General features: G+C 39.8%; 1 protein-coding gene across 1 annotated transcript in view; it reads left to right on the plus strand.

The window, feature by feature from the left end:
• The first annotated feature begins 942 nt into the window (after positions 1 to 942).
• Positions 943 to 13,021, plus strand: part of PAG1 (phosphoprotein membrane anchor with glycosphingolipid microdomains 1) — a 43,644-nt gene continuing 31,565 nt past the window's right edge. Inside the window, exon 1 of the mRNA XM_044424505.1 lies at positions 943 to 982. The gene's annotated coding sequence lies outside the window, so the exon portion shown is untranslated. The remainder of the gene's footprint in view (positions 983 to 13,021) is intronic.

The following is a 13,021-nucleotide window of genomic DNA, read 5'->3' on the forward strand; positions in this document are numbered from 1 at the left end:
ATTATGGATATTGGAGAAACTGGTTACCCACGATATGCTCATATACTGTAACCATTTATAATAGGATGTTGTAATGCATGGAAAATCCAGCCACTATGTTCATTGCACAGCTGGTATTTGCATCCCTAAAATAATTTACATTTATTAGATATAAGTCTCTTTTAAGGAAAGAAATGAGCCTCCAGTCATCCAAAGATTTATCTTCTCTCATCACCCAAATCCTGCTTCAAACTCTTGCTCAATCACTCATAGTAAAAGTACTCTATTCCAGAAGCCTGGTCTATGTTCAAAGACCAAATCAATCTCAAAAGAGAGAGCAGCAAAAAAATAACCCACATTCAGCTGACACCATTTGAGATTTTCCTTCTTACTCTTTTGTTTTGCCCTTGATGGGTTGAAGCAGGCAGACAGTCCATTCCTTGTAATTGATACTCCAGATGTTTTCTTGTACATTCAGTCACTTGGGATGAACATATTAAGTTAACGGACACATTCCATCATTAACTCCAAGACTGTGAGTTAAAAAAACCAAACTCCCATATTATTTTGCTGCATGTTAGTAATGATTAGTGGCACTGAAGAAGAGGGCTTCCTAAAATATACTAGTAATTTCCTTCCATCCTTTCCCACCCTAGTTAGATTGCTTTGAGAAGAAAAGGAGAAGGAGGAAAAAGTCCAGCACTGTACATGAGAGAGGAGTGTCTTTGTGATACTATTCATTCTCTGTTCTGACAGAGAAGGCATTGTTTGCTCACTGTAATAGGCTTGGCAGCCAAATAAGGTAGGGATCTGTGCTGCGCATACAGATTCAAAAAGTAGCAGAGCGGGCAAGAATCTGAAAATTGCAAGAACTGGATCACTAGGAAGGGCTTCATAGAATGCTGCTGTGTGCAGGACTTTTGTCTGTGTGGTGGGGGGGGGGGCAAAACACTTTATTTGACAAGCTGAACAGTTCTGCATGAAGAAGCTTTTCGGACTGAAGGTAATTCTTTTTTGCTTTCACAATTATTACTTAATATTGCTTATAAGCCATCACCTTAAAGCGGGAATTTAAATGTCAAGCATTAGCAGCCTTATCTAGTTCTTCCTGACTCTGAGGATGGCTTAGGTTCAGAACTGGTGCCTTCCCACTGTGTGTATTTTGCCTGGATTAACATTTAATGAGACAACTCATATGAAAAAGAAAAGGCCCATTTAGACTGCTTTAGCTGTTGTGTTAGAGCCAGCAGCTGATGTTTATATGCAGCATGCTCTGAGGATTTTGCTAGTAGGAATGAACTGATGTAGAGCCATGAGACAAGGTTATATATCTCTGCATACTTCCAGATGTAGTTGTTCCTTCCTCTTGGTTGCTTCTTGCAGCAAAACAGTGTTGTAATACTAATATTTTTCCACATCAAGCTATGGTTTACAAACTTGTTCTAACTCTGACATGCATGTAAGCAATTCAAATGAGTTGTTTCACCTTTGCTGTCAATTATTCGTTGATGACAACTATCTCCTCTATTTGCCAGTCTTTTAAGAAATCATCAATTTTAAACACATATGTGCACACCAACACACCCACACTCACTAGAGAACTAACAAGTATTTCAGCTTGTTTCTAATTGTTGCCATGCCCTGAGAGGTATTCAGGATTCAACAGCCATTATAAGTGAACTGTAATGATAAAATAACACTTGAGGAGCTGTCTAAAAATTTCTGATCTTTGGAGGAGGGAGCTGGGTGTTTAACTCCTCCAAAACTGGAGGGACATGGAAACACCTAGGAATGCTGCATTTTGAAAACTGTTTTGAAGACTGTCTAAAGAGAAAAAGGAAATGGGAGAACTAGCAATCTGTGGTATGAAAGCACTATCCAGTTGAATATCTGAAGGCTTTTATTGCAATGACCCTGGCTGTTCCAATCTGTAGATCTGCTAACAAGATCTGATCCTGGGGACACAGTGTATTTTGTGTTCTGTTGTGCCTTAATCCCAAAGAAGCAAATGTTTCAAGTGGCAAGACACACTGTGTTGCCTGTGAGACTCTAGAAACATTCTGTTCAACAGCAGTCCTTGCTATTGCATTTTAAAACAGGCTGCCAAAACAGCCAGGAATGTATTTCAATAAGAGCGGTAAGCTGACTGCTTGCATTTAACTGTCAAAGCTGTTGAACAAGTAAAGTATGTGGGGGGCGGGGGGGGGGAGGCACCCTAAATAAGTAAGTATTGATCTTGTTACAGACCACTTTGAGATTACTTTCTGCCAGAATATATGTTGGGTGCAATCCTACATGTTTAAAAGAAATTACTCCTACAACTCCCGGCATTCCCCAGCCAGCCAGAAAAAAGGACTACAATTCCCAGCAAGCCACAGCCAGTAATAGCTCTAAACATGCATGGAATTCCTCCCTTAGATTTTAGGTATATAGCAGTGATGGCGAACCTTTTAAAGACTGAGTGCCCAAACTGCAACCCAAAACCCACTTATTTATAACGAAGTGCCAACACTGCAATAAAACCTGAAAACTGCAGTTTTAGTTTAGAAAAAACTCACAGCCAGTACAAGCATGCGCACACACGCACACACACACATATCCTTGGCAGTGGATTGACCGTCCATGCGAAAGCTCAGATGAGTTGCGGCTAATGAGTCACGGCTCATGATGTCATCCCCTGGCGCTGCTACACCTTTCTGAGCATGCGCACGGCCCCTATATGTGCTGTTACCCAATGCTCAGCTGCTGGGGCGATGCTGGCATGACTTGGCTCACGTGCTGACAGAGAGGGCTCTGCGTGCCCACTGGGGCAACCATGCCATAGGTTCACCACCACTGGCCTAACCCTACCCTGGTGCGCTCCCCTAACCCTAATATAGGGCTAAAATACTATTGAACAGAGGGTGATTTTGAAAAAGTCTTCCTTGAGTAGCTTTTTCTGCATTGCTCGTCCTTTCTGCCCATTCTAAACATATTCCAACCATCAAAATCATGCGAGGACACCTTGTTCTTCTAACCCGAACCCTGCCCTGCTGCATACCCCTAACCCTAATATAGGGCTAAAGTTCCAGTGAAAATAGGACGATTTTGAAAAAGTCTTCCCTGAGTTCCTTTTTCTGCACAGCTCATCCTTTCTGCCCATTCTAAACACATTCCAATCTCAAAATCATGCCAGGACACCTCATTTTATTAACCCTAACCCAGTGATGGTGAACATTTTAGAGAGCGAGTGCCCAAACTGCAACCCCAAACCCACTTATTTATCGCAAAGTGCCAACATTGCAATAAAACCTTTAAAATAAATTAGATTTTTATTAAAATTATATGTTTAAAATGTCAATTAATACTTCAAAAATTCTTCAAAATTCTCTCTTTCTCCTGAAATTAGAAATATTCCTTCCATTGACTTTGTCCCACTTGTAAATTTCATAAGGGATGGTTTATATCATGTTAATTTCAGCTTCCAGCTAGCTCACAAAACACAAAAATGTTATAGAGCATGTGCATAGTATGACACCTGTGGCTTCTCTAATCTGTTTTGTGTGCAGTGTAGCAACAGCATTTCAAATTAAAACAAGATGTTGATGCCCTACTGAGAGCTGCTTAAGGTGAAATGGGAGCCTCACCAAGTTTTCATTACTTTTGCCTCCATGTAGCCTGGATACAGCATCTGCCTCTGACTTGGATAGCTTTGGAGGGGAATTAGAGAAATTCATGAAGAGTAAAGCTATCAGTGACTATAACTTGTGATGGCTTTATTTTGCTCCTAGCATCAGAGGTAGCGTGCCTTCAAGTATCCATTGATAAGATGCTGTTGCACTCATGTACATTGGCCACTGTGGTAACAGAATGCTGGACTAACCAGGACTTTGGTCTGATCCAGTGTGGCTTTTTTATGTGTTATGTTTTCTTACAGAGGGAAGGACTCCTTCAATTCATAAATAACAGACTTCTGATTTAGTACAGCATTTCTAAGATCTTCAGTGATTTTCCTACTTCCACTGAAGTCCTCTTTGGCAAATCTGCTCTGGTTCTGCTTCTGGAACAGCATGAGACAAAACACTGCTGATTGCAGGGAGAGTGGAGAATTAGCAAAAATTGCCTTTCCTACCCCTCCCCTGTCAGCTAGACAATCCCAGCTAGAGTGGAATTGCTCTCAGAGAGTGGTCCTTCTGGGGAGGGAAAACACTGGATTTAACCCACTGCCTGTGAAATATGTATTAACTAAAGTAACATGTAGTTCCACTTCAGATCTGTGCCTTGAAATTACAAGGCTTTGACTTCTCACTGGCTGTTTTGTTTACTCTGATTTCACATCATCTATATATGGTGCAACTCCAGCAGTAGTTCAGAAAGAGAGTCAAATGGCTCTTGATCATTTTTCAATAATTGCATTTGTTTTGTTATTAAAAATAGTTCTTGTTTTGTTTTTTATGGCTTCTTGGTAAAATGCCAAGTTCAAATTTGAAATATCATACATAAAACAGAAATACTAAATACCAGATCTGCTACATGCATATAGAATGAGATGAGCCATGCTTTATGAGGTCATGCAAGAAAGGAAGTTCATCTGTAAAATGTGTGATATGCATTCATCGAGTCCAAAATGCATGCCTCTGACATTATTTTAGATTAAGAAAGCACGTGATATTTGTCTCACTTTCAGTGAATACATTTTACTTCTTCCCTGAACCTTCATGGCCACAGCTGTGAGGTAGGGAAACACTCATGCTATTAAGTCTGGCATTCATTCATGAGAGTCAGAACTGTTGCTGCTTATTCTATTTAGCACATGTTTATATGGTCTGTGCTGTTTCTTTTCTTGAATGTTCACATGAATTTTTTTTATACTACAGCTATTGTTGCCCATGAATAAACATGTTTTACATTGGATCAATGATGATAATAGCAGTCCTAATTTTCTGATGTCAAGCCTGTATGTATCCAGTACAGGCTTTGGGGAATCCCAAGCCTGGAGGAAGCACAGAAGCATGTTGTGGGGTGGGGTGGAAATCCTCAGAGGCAAGAGGAAGAAGTGTCCTAAAAGTAACCCAAGGAAGAGAAAGCATGCTAAATTGGCACAGATTGCTGATTATTTCAAGAAGCAGCAGGACTGGATGTGAAATGGAGTGGAACAGAAATATTGGCACTATAGCATGCATGCATTACAGGTCCACTTGTAACGAACTAATGGCATTCTTTACCCACAAGAAAGGTAGTTTTGTAGTTGTTTCAAAAAAAAAAAAAAAGGATGAGCTAGATTAATGAAGAATGGGAGTAAATAAACTAAATAGAATCTTTATGTACAAAGTAAATATGGTTCTGAATATCAGATACTATGAAGTGATTAGCACTATCCAGCCCTGCTTAAGTCGTTCAAGGGGCACCTGGCTAATCAGCACTGGAAACAGATGGCTGAACTGGAGGGGAGTATTGCTGTGATACATCGAGGCAGTTTGCATGCTTATTATATTTCAGGCTGACAGCCATAATTTAACATTCTGAACTGTGTATCACGGAAATGTTTTAATCAGTGCTGGAGTTTACTGGCTTAATATTCCACCACTCTGTATGAAGCATACATTTTCTGCTTGCCATTCTATTATTCCAGCCTTTTAAAAAAGGAAACAAAAAAGAAAGCCTCATCTTGCAGCCCTTCCATTGCCTTTCCTTGGTCCTCATCCTCTAATGTTGGTATACAATGTATTGCCTCACTCAGCAAACAGCCAAACAACAGCATTACATTTTTACATTACATTTTTTTACATTCACCATCCTTTTCACAGTCCTACCACTGCTAGTTGGCATGCTAGAGTCCCTTCATTTTGAGAAAGAACTGTAAGTTTCTAGAATGCCCCTGTTAACTGACTGGACTGACAGATTAAGGAAACTAAGCAAAACTGTGGAATGTATGGATTTTTCCCATTCTAGGTTCTCCCAATTCTCTCTGCTACTTGGCAATTGCAGTCTGTTTTGCTTTATCAAGAAATGAGGAAAGAAATTACCAGAATACCTTACAGAAAAGAAATTAGTTCGCCTGCTTTTACTTTAGATTTCAGGATGAAACTAGACATGATTTTAATGCTGCTAGTGACATCCTTTTTTGTCTTTGCTGTTGCTCAATAGTAGGGAATCCTAGTGTATATGTGGGAGGATAGGTAGGGCGTTCCGCTTCTTTCTCTTTAGCTCTTTTTTAGTGGATCACTTTTGGTTTCATAAATTGCAGGTGTAGCCCGGGAAGGGGGCTGCACTTGCAATTTACATTGCCAAAAATGATCCAATGGGGGAAAAGCCTATAATAACATGTTATTTTACGCCCCCCCCCCATGTTTCTCCCTAGTATGTGTTATTTTTACCATGCCAGTTTTGAAAGCACCAGTGGTACCTGGGCAACTGAAAGCTTGAAATAATGTATGTGTGCTAGATCAAAATTTTAAAAGAAAAAAATGAATTGTTTCACATTTCAAGGAGGGAATAATTAGCAGTCATCTGGATACAAAAATCACACCCACAATTCTGAGAAGAAATAATCAGACCAAGGTGGCTCACTTCTCTGCCTGAAGTAAGATCCTACAAAGATTATGCTAATCTGAAATGCAAATGTGAAAGTTCTGCAGGGTTTATTTCTCCCTCTAGACCAGGGTCATGGGAAACCTGTAATCAGATGGAGGGACCTTTCCCAAGTAGAGGCATTCCTCTCATGGAAGATCCTGGATTCAACCCATAGTTGTTTAAAAATGAGAAAATCCTGGGAAACCAGTTTGCCTTTTTTAGAAGCCAGGGGCATCATTTAAAAACCAATAGCAGCAACCTTTTTTTCATTCCTCGCCCCCCCCACCCACCCATACACATACTTATCAAGTGCTTTGCGGGGGGGGGGGGGGGGGAGAAGCAAGAGAATACATTTGTTCCTTCCATGCCAGCAATGTGTTCTATCCACACTACTGGTTCCATCAAATAGTATGGAAGGACCATACTGGAATAGATAAACATAGAGAAAGTGCTTTGTTCTTGAAATTGTAAAAAATCAGTTGTTATTCTTCTGTTACCTTATAGTGAAACAGCAATCCCTCAGGAGGGCTCAGGGATTTTCTGCATGGGGCTTGTAACCCACCACTTTACGAAGGTGTCTTCTTCCGGATTTTTTGCATAGAAAGATCAGCTCCTTCATACATACTTTTCTCCAGGGGATTTTTTCCCTCTGCCTCCGAATGTTCCATTATACAACCACAGGGTAGTGTTGTGCCATGTAAACTACTCAGAAATTACCATGAGTGAAGAACTGAGTACACAATAAATACCTCTTGTAGAAAGGCTTTCAGATTTCACCATCTGAAAGTACTCTAGCTGTCAGTGATGTTTGCTTCAGTGTCCCATCTTGGACCAAGCTAATAAAAGCAGGTCTTAAATGAAATAGAAGGCTACCTTTACGCATATCTATGCACATGGCCAGTGTGACCATGTCTCTTTCTTTGTCCTTTCTACAATATGGTCATCATTATACTTATTTTAAGGAAAGGCAGCAGTGAATTAAGAGAGGGTATTGTCTGCCCTTGACAATCACAGTGTATTTTCCTGCTCTAATCCTGACTCAAAATCCCAATTTTCCAGTTTGAACAAACTATGATATTTTCTACAAAGCTCAAAGTCCTTCCTTTAAATACATGTGTGTAAGGAGTGTGTAGGGAAGGAGGACATCAACACAAGGTGTGTCTGATTAAACCAATACATGGCATGTTCCCTGCCTGCCTTTTCATTGTTAATATACAATGAGGTGTGCAGGGAGCAAAATCACCAGAAACAAGGTACTCTCCATGCACCCTGTTTTAATTGAGCTTGGTCACTGGTGCTGTGTTGTTCCTGCATCTGACTTTATTGAAACAAATGCAAAAAAATCATAAAGGGCTATTTTAATGTGTCATGCACTCTGTGTCAAGACCTGTTGTCATCTATGCACTTTTGGCATTCTTGAAGGGTATAACCCCATCTGAGATAATTGGAAAGGTTTATCACCAGGCTAGACTTTCATCCAAAAAGGGCAGTGATGTTAGATATCTCCCCACCCCAAGTTAATAAGAAATGAACTACAAAGATTTCATTTCATTCCTGATTTTACATTTTACATTCTAGCCAAGTACATTTACTTGGTTGTTATTAACTAATGGAAATCAGATCTTGCTGCTGTTATCAGATAGAGACACCATATGTCAGCATCTGCCTCACCAGTTATATGCCTTGTTCTGACAGCTAGCAATTTAGAGTTCTTAAAGTCACTTTAAAAACATAAGTCTCCCAAGTAAAAGACATGCTGAGTTTTCCCATTCTCCTTGTGGGATAAGAAAGTCTTTAAATCATAAGAGAGTGGAAAGCAGAACCTTCAAAACAGATTTAATTTTTTGTTTTATATAATGGAAGTCCTCATAGTAGTTTCAGAGAATTCAAATTGTAAAATAGTATAAATCTAGTAACAAATAGCACCTTCTGTAATTTTAAAGTATTTTGAAGTCCTGTAGATATGCTTTAGCCAGGGCTGAACATAAAGTAGATATCCAGATGTTTTGGATTCAACTCCCAACATTCCTGAACACTGGCCAGTCTGGGAGGGTCTCCTAGGAGTCAAAGTTCGAAAAGGGCAGGGATCTATGTTCTACTCACTATTTATTACACAGCAGTTCTCTGAGAGCCTATCTTTAGGTAGCTTAAATAGCAAAATATCTATGTAATTTGCCCCACCAGGCCTGGGGGAATCTGCAAAAGTCTACAGAACGAAACAAAACCACCAGGGGGTTAAAACTTCCAAATGGGGACACAAACACACCTGAAAATAGTGCAGTAAGAACTCAGCCTGCCCACTGACCATGGATTGCTAGCTTGAATGGAAAACCTGGACAGAGAAGAACTGGAATGAAGTTTGTACAGGCAGTGCTTAGCTGGTACTGGTGATGAAAGGAAGGGAACAAATCAGACACAGAGACTGTACTGAAATAGTGGATTGACCACAGAGTTGCTGACTTACACTTGAAAAGGTTGGGCAACAACATAGGACATGGATTTTGACAGCCTAACTGATTCCTCTTTCCTGCCCACATGCCAGGACCATTGGCGCTGGATGGTAGAGCCAGAGGCTCACTGCAGTGCAGACTGCTAATGTGAAAGCTTTTCCAGCACTCTGGACACAGCCAGCTTGCAGCCTTCAGGCTGGATGGTGCCATGTCCCAAGACCCCTTATGGGAATCCCCACCGTGGAAAACAGGCAGCCCAAAATCATTGGAGAGACAAAAAGTCCTGCACTATCTTTGCCAACTAGTATGAAGGTAAAAGTCCTTCTAGACTCAGTTAACTGGTGATTATTTCTGCCACTGCAATACAATTTGCTACTTAGAGTAGTTGTGTAGTGAAGTCAGCAATTCTAAAGTATGATGTTTGTTTTTAGGGACTTCAGGTTGAACTGGAGTGAGAACAAAAGTTCTCTCTGGTGGGTCTTGCTCCACTGACCCCACCACTGTGAAACTCAGCAGAGTTACAGTGAAGTAGCTACTCCTTGCTAGAATTTCCCCCCTTTGCTGCTGTTCTGCACATTCACACCAGCCATGGATCCTCAGTAAGCCAGATGCTCAGCATCCTGATAGGTGCCTGAACAAGTTGGAACCTTGAAAAAGAACATGGTCCCACCTGTATTACACTAATCTCCAGAACAGTTATCAGGTTTCAGAGAGAAAATTTCAGGGCCGTTACCAGCATTCATCATGTTCACAAAACAAATGTTAAACTTTCATTTCCTCTTAAAAATGCTGTGATTAGCTGTATGAAAATCCATTCAGTGTATCTTATAGTAAGCCAGAAAGACTTTTCCAATTGGGTGCCCATTGGAAAGATGATGCAAAGAAGTAATGCACATAATCACTTCTATGGCATGTAAGAACATTGGACCACTGGGTTGAATGCTCACAGTGTTGCTGTCCTCCATATTGCATCAGCTGCTTTTCCATGCTGCATCAACTACTTGTGCTTCAAAAATGAGTTACTGAGGAATGCCTTGCTGGGTGGGAATGGAAGTCTTTTAGGCAACACAGAGTGGCTCAGTTTCCCTGGTTCTGCTTTTCTTCTTATTTAAGAATTGGTTCACACAGGAATTTTTCTAGTCCATATGAAAATTCTTCATTTTCTCTAATATGTAGTCACAGGCATGACACTCATTGTTCATGTAACTATTAGTGAAAAAGGGTTAACAAGTGATGCAGACCAAAGCAATTATGACTTACAAAAAGAGTTGCATGAATATAAGAAATAGCTACATGCTGCATCTGTCATAGCTTAAGATACATTTTACATATATGCATTGCACATAAATGCAAGCCCTGTATATACAGTAGAATGATGAGGTGTAGTCAGTCCTTAGATCAGAAAATAAGTAGCTTGTTTGTGGCACAGGGAGATTGTTTTTCGTCTATAAATTACACTAACATATTGTATTGTTTAAAATGTTACAACCATGACACTTAAATGTAAGTAAGTACAGGGTGGATTAGACTGTGAGTTCAAGAAGATTAATTTAAAACGTTCAATTCCGATTTTAAAGAAATGGTCTCAACAAAGCAACAATTCAACAGAAAGCAGGAAGCGTGGAGGAGGGGAGAAGTAGTGGCAAAATAACCACAAACAGATGTGAAGCTATCCTGCATGTTGCACACAGTTATATATAATACACAAGTCACATTGTAAACTACTTTGCATTAAGCAGGCCTCCATTTGGGGATATACTTAATTACAAAGTCAGGGAACAGAACAGTTGGTGAGATTTAAAAATAATATTTAAAGCCACAAACTGAGGCTTTAAAGTTTAATCCTCTTATTCCTGTGTTGTTTCATTAGAAGCTGTGGTGGAAACATGGAAACTCAGGGGCAATCTTTTTTAGATAGTTGCTTCTGTAAGACTTCAAACTATATGACTGTTTACAGTATTAGATTACAAGCTATTTAAGTAGCGTTTCATAATTTAGTGACAGACAATAAGCAAGTATGCACTGATATTTTCTTGTTTCTTTTGTCAGTTTTAGGAATACTGCTAGATGCTTGACTTCATATAAATACATAATCCATTTCATATATGTCTGAGGCTCAAGACATGGTAATGGAAGGTCTAGACAGGGCTTTAAGAATATTTTGAATAACTGGCAACCAAGCTATGAATGAAAAGAGTTTTTTTCTAAAATATGCATATTTAAAGGATGTTTTCTGTCTTTGTTCCTGAAGAAAGGCATCCTAAATGATGTGGATCACATCTTGTAGCTTGTGCTAGGTTTTTAACTAATTTGACAATTTTGCTAATGCAAGCCAGAACTGGAATACTCAATTTCAAATCCCACAGAAGCCATCTATTTCAGTCTATTTGTGAAATTAGTTTTTTATGGGCATGTTCTGAGGCTTAAAAAGCACATTACGTGGATAATGCTCAAGGCTTTTCTGTTTGCCTGTCCATATTCTCTTCCTGAACAATTTAACTGCCTTTGGTGAGGTCTTGTCAGAAATTTCAAACTACAGATGTCAATAGCCTAATATGATCCATGAACAACTTCCTACCACCACAGTCAAATGATGTTTCTCCTGGATAGCTACAGAGAAAACCGATGTGAAACCTATGAGAACAAGTGTTCATTATCAGTCATTAAACTAATCTTCAGGTCTGTTTGCAGGATTCCATTCTGCTTGTGTATGGGATGGATGAAGGGATGAATGGGTGGGTGGACAGACAGACTGACTGACTGACTGATGATTGACTACAACCATCCAAACCAGCATGGCATGCAGCCCTTGCAGCTGAATCCCCATCACTGAATTAAATGGTTGCCAGGTAACTAGGTAGCTATTACCTTAGAGGAAGTTACTTGCATATTCTGTAAACTTTGTTTGGTTTTCAAATTCCTTGCAGAGGAAGCCCATGTATTGCAGCAACCTTAAAATGAGTGATATATAATGATTGCTAATAAATATCCTGAAAAGTCTGGCAGAACAAGCAAACATCAAGGCCTGCACAACACTGACCATCTGAAACAGACATGAGGACAAAAAACCAGTCAGTGTTGAAAGGAGATGTATCAAGGTGAATAACAATTAGCAAAGCTGCTAATTGGATACACAGCAAACTGTGCAATCCTAAGAATGCTTACTCAGAAGTAAGCCCCACTAAATTCAATGGAATTCATTTCCAGGCACACATAGGATTACAATGTTAGGAACTACAATTCTGGAACTAGGAATGTTGGGAATGCTTTTCAGGGTTTGATCCAAAAAGAGAATAAAATCAAATTCTGTTAATGATGCAAATTCTCACCTGCATCTAATCCATGTACACATCTTCGTCATCTAAGAGGCTTCTTACCAGTTAGCAACAAATGAAAACTCTTCCAAACATGGATTTGTGCTGTTATTTTCCTTCACACCTGCTTCATTTTAAGTTGAGCCCAGGAAACACAGAAGCATTGACCTAGCATGATTCTTGGCAGAATCTAGGTTGTAGTTACTGCATTCTGCAACAGAGACTGGAACAGACTAAGGATGGTCATAGCCATGTCACATGAGGTAGATGAACATCTGAACCCTAAAAAGTAAACAGCATGACTCTTCCTAAGCAGCAGGCATTTGGAAAAGGATTCTCAGAAAACAGATCCCTTCCCACTTGGTACTTGGAACAGAACCTGAGTCCAGCTGCCAGGTTCTTTGCACCATCATTAGCAGATGGTGACAGACTAGGAGAGGCAAACTCAGAGCTGTCATCACCATGATATATCATGGAGCAATCTAGTTCAGGTGTGTATGAGTAATGGAACTGAGTGAGAAACTTTGGATCTAGAAGAGGAAGCAGGTAGGAAAAAGAACTGTGTTGAGGACACCTTTTCTTGTGGAGGAACTGTTCACTTACTGCAGCTTGTATGAACATGTCTAGAACAGAATAAAATACCTTTGCTATAATCAAAGCTCTGCAGTTCTGTATGTCACTGAAACAGGGTAACTCTAAAATCTCTTGTTTGCTTGGGCAGATTCC

This window comes from Varanus komodoensis, unplaced genomic scaffold (genome assembly GCF_004798865.1).
Source record: "Varanus komodoensis strain SLA01 unplaced genomic scaffold, ASM479886v1 scaffold14_1, whole genome shotgun sequence".
Taxonomy (NCBI): Eukaryota; Metazoa; Chordata; class Lepidosauria; order Squamata; family Varanidae; genus Varanus; species Varanus komodoensis.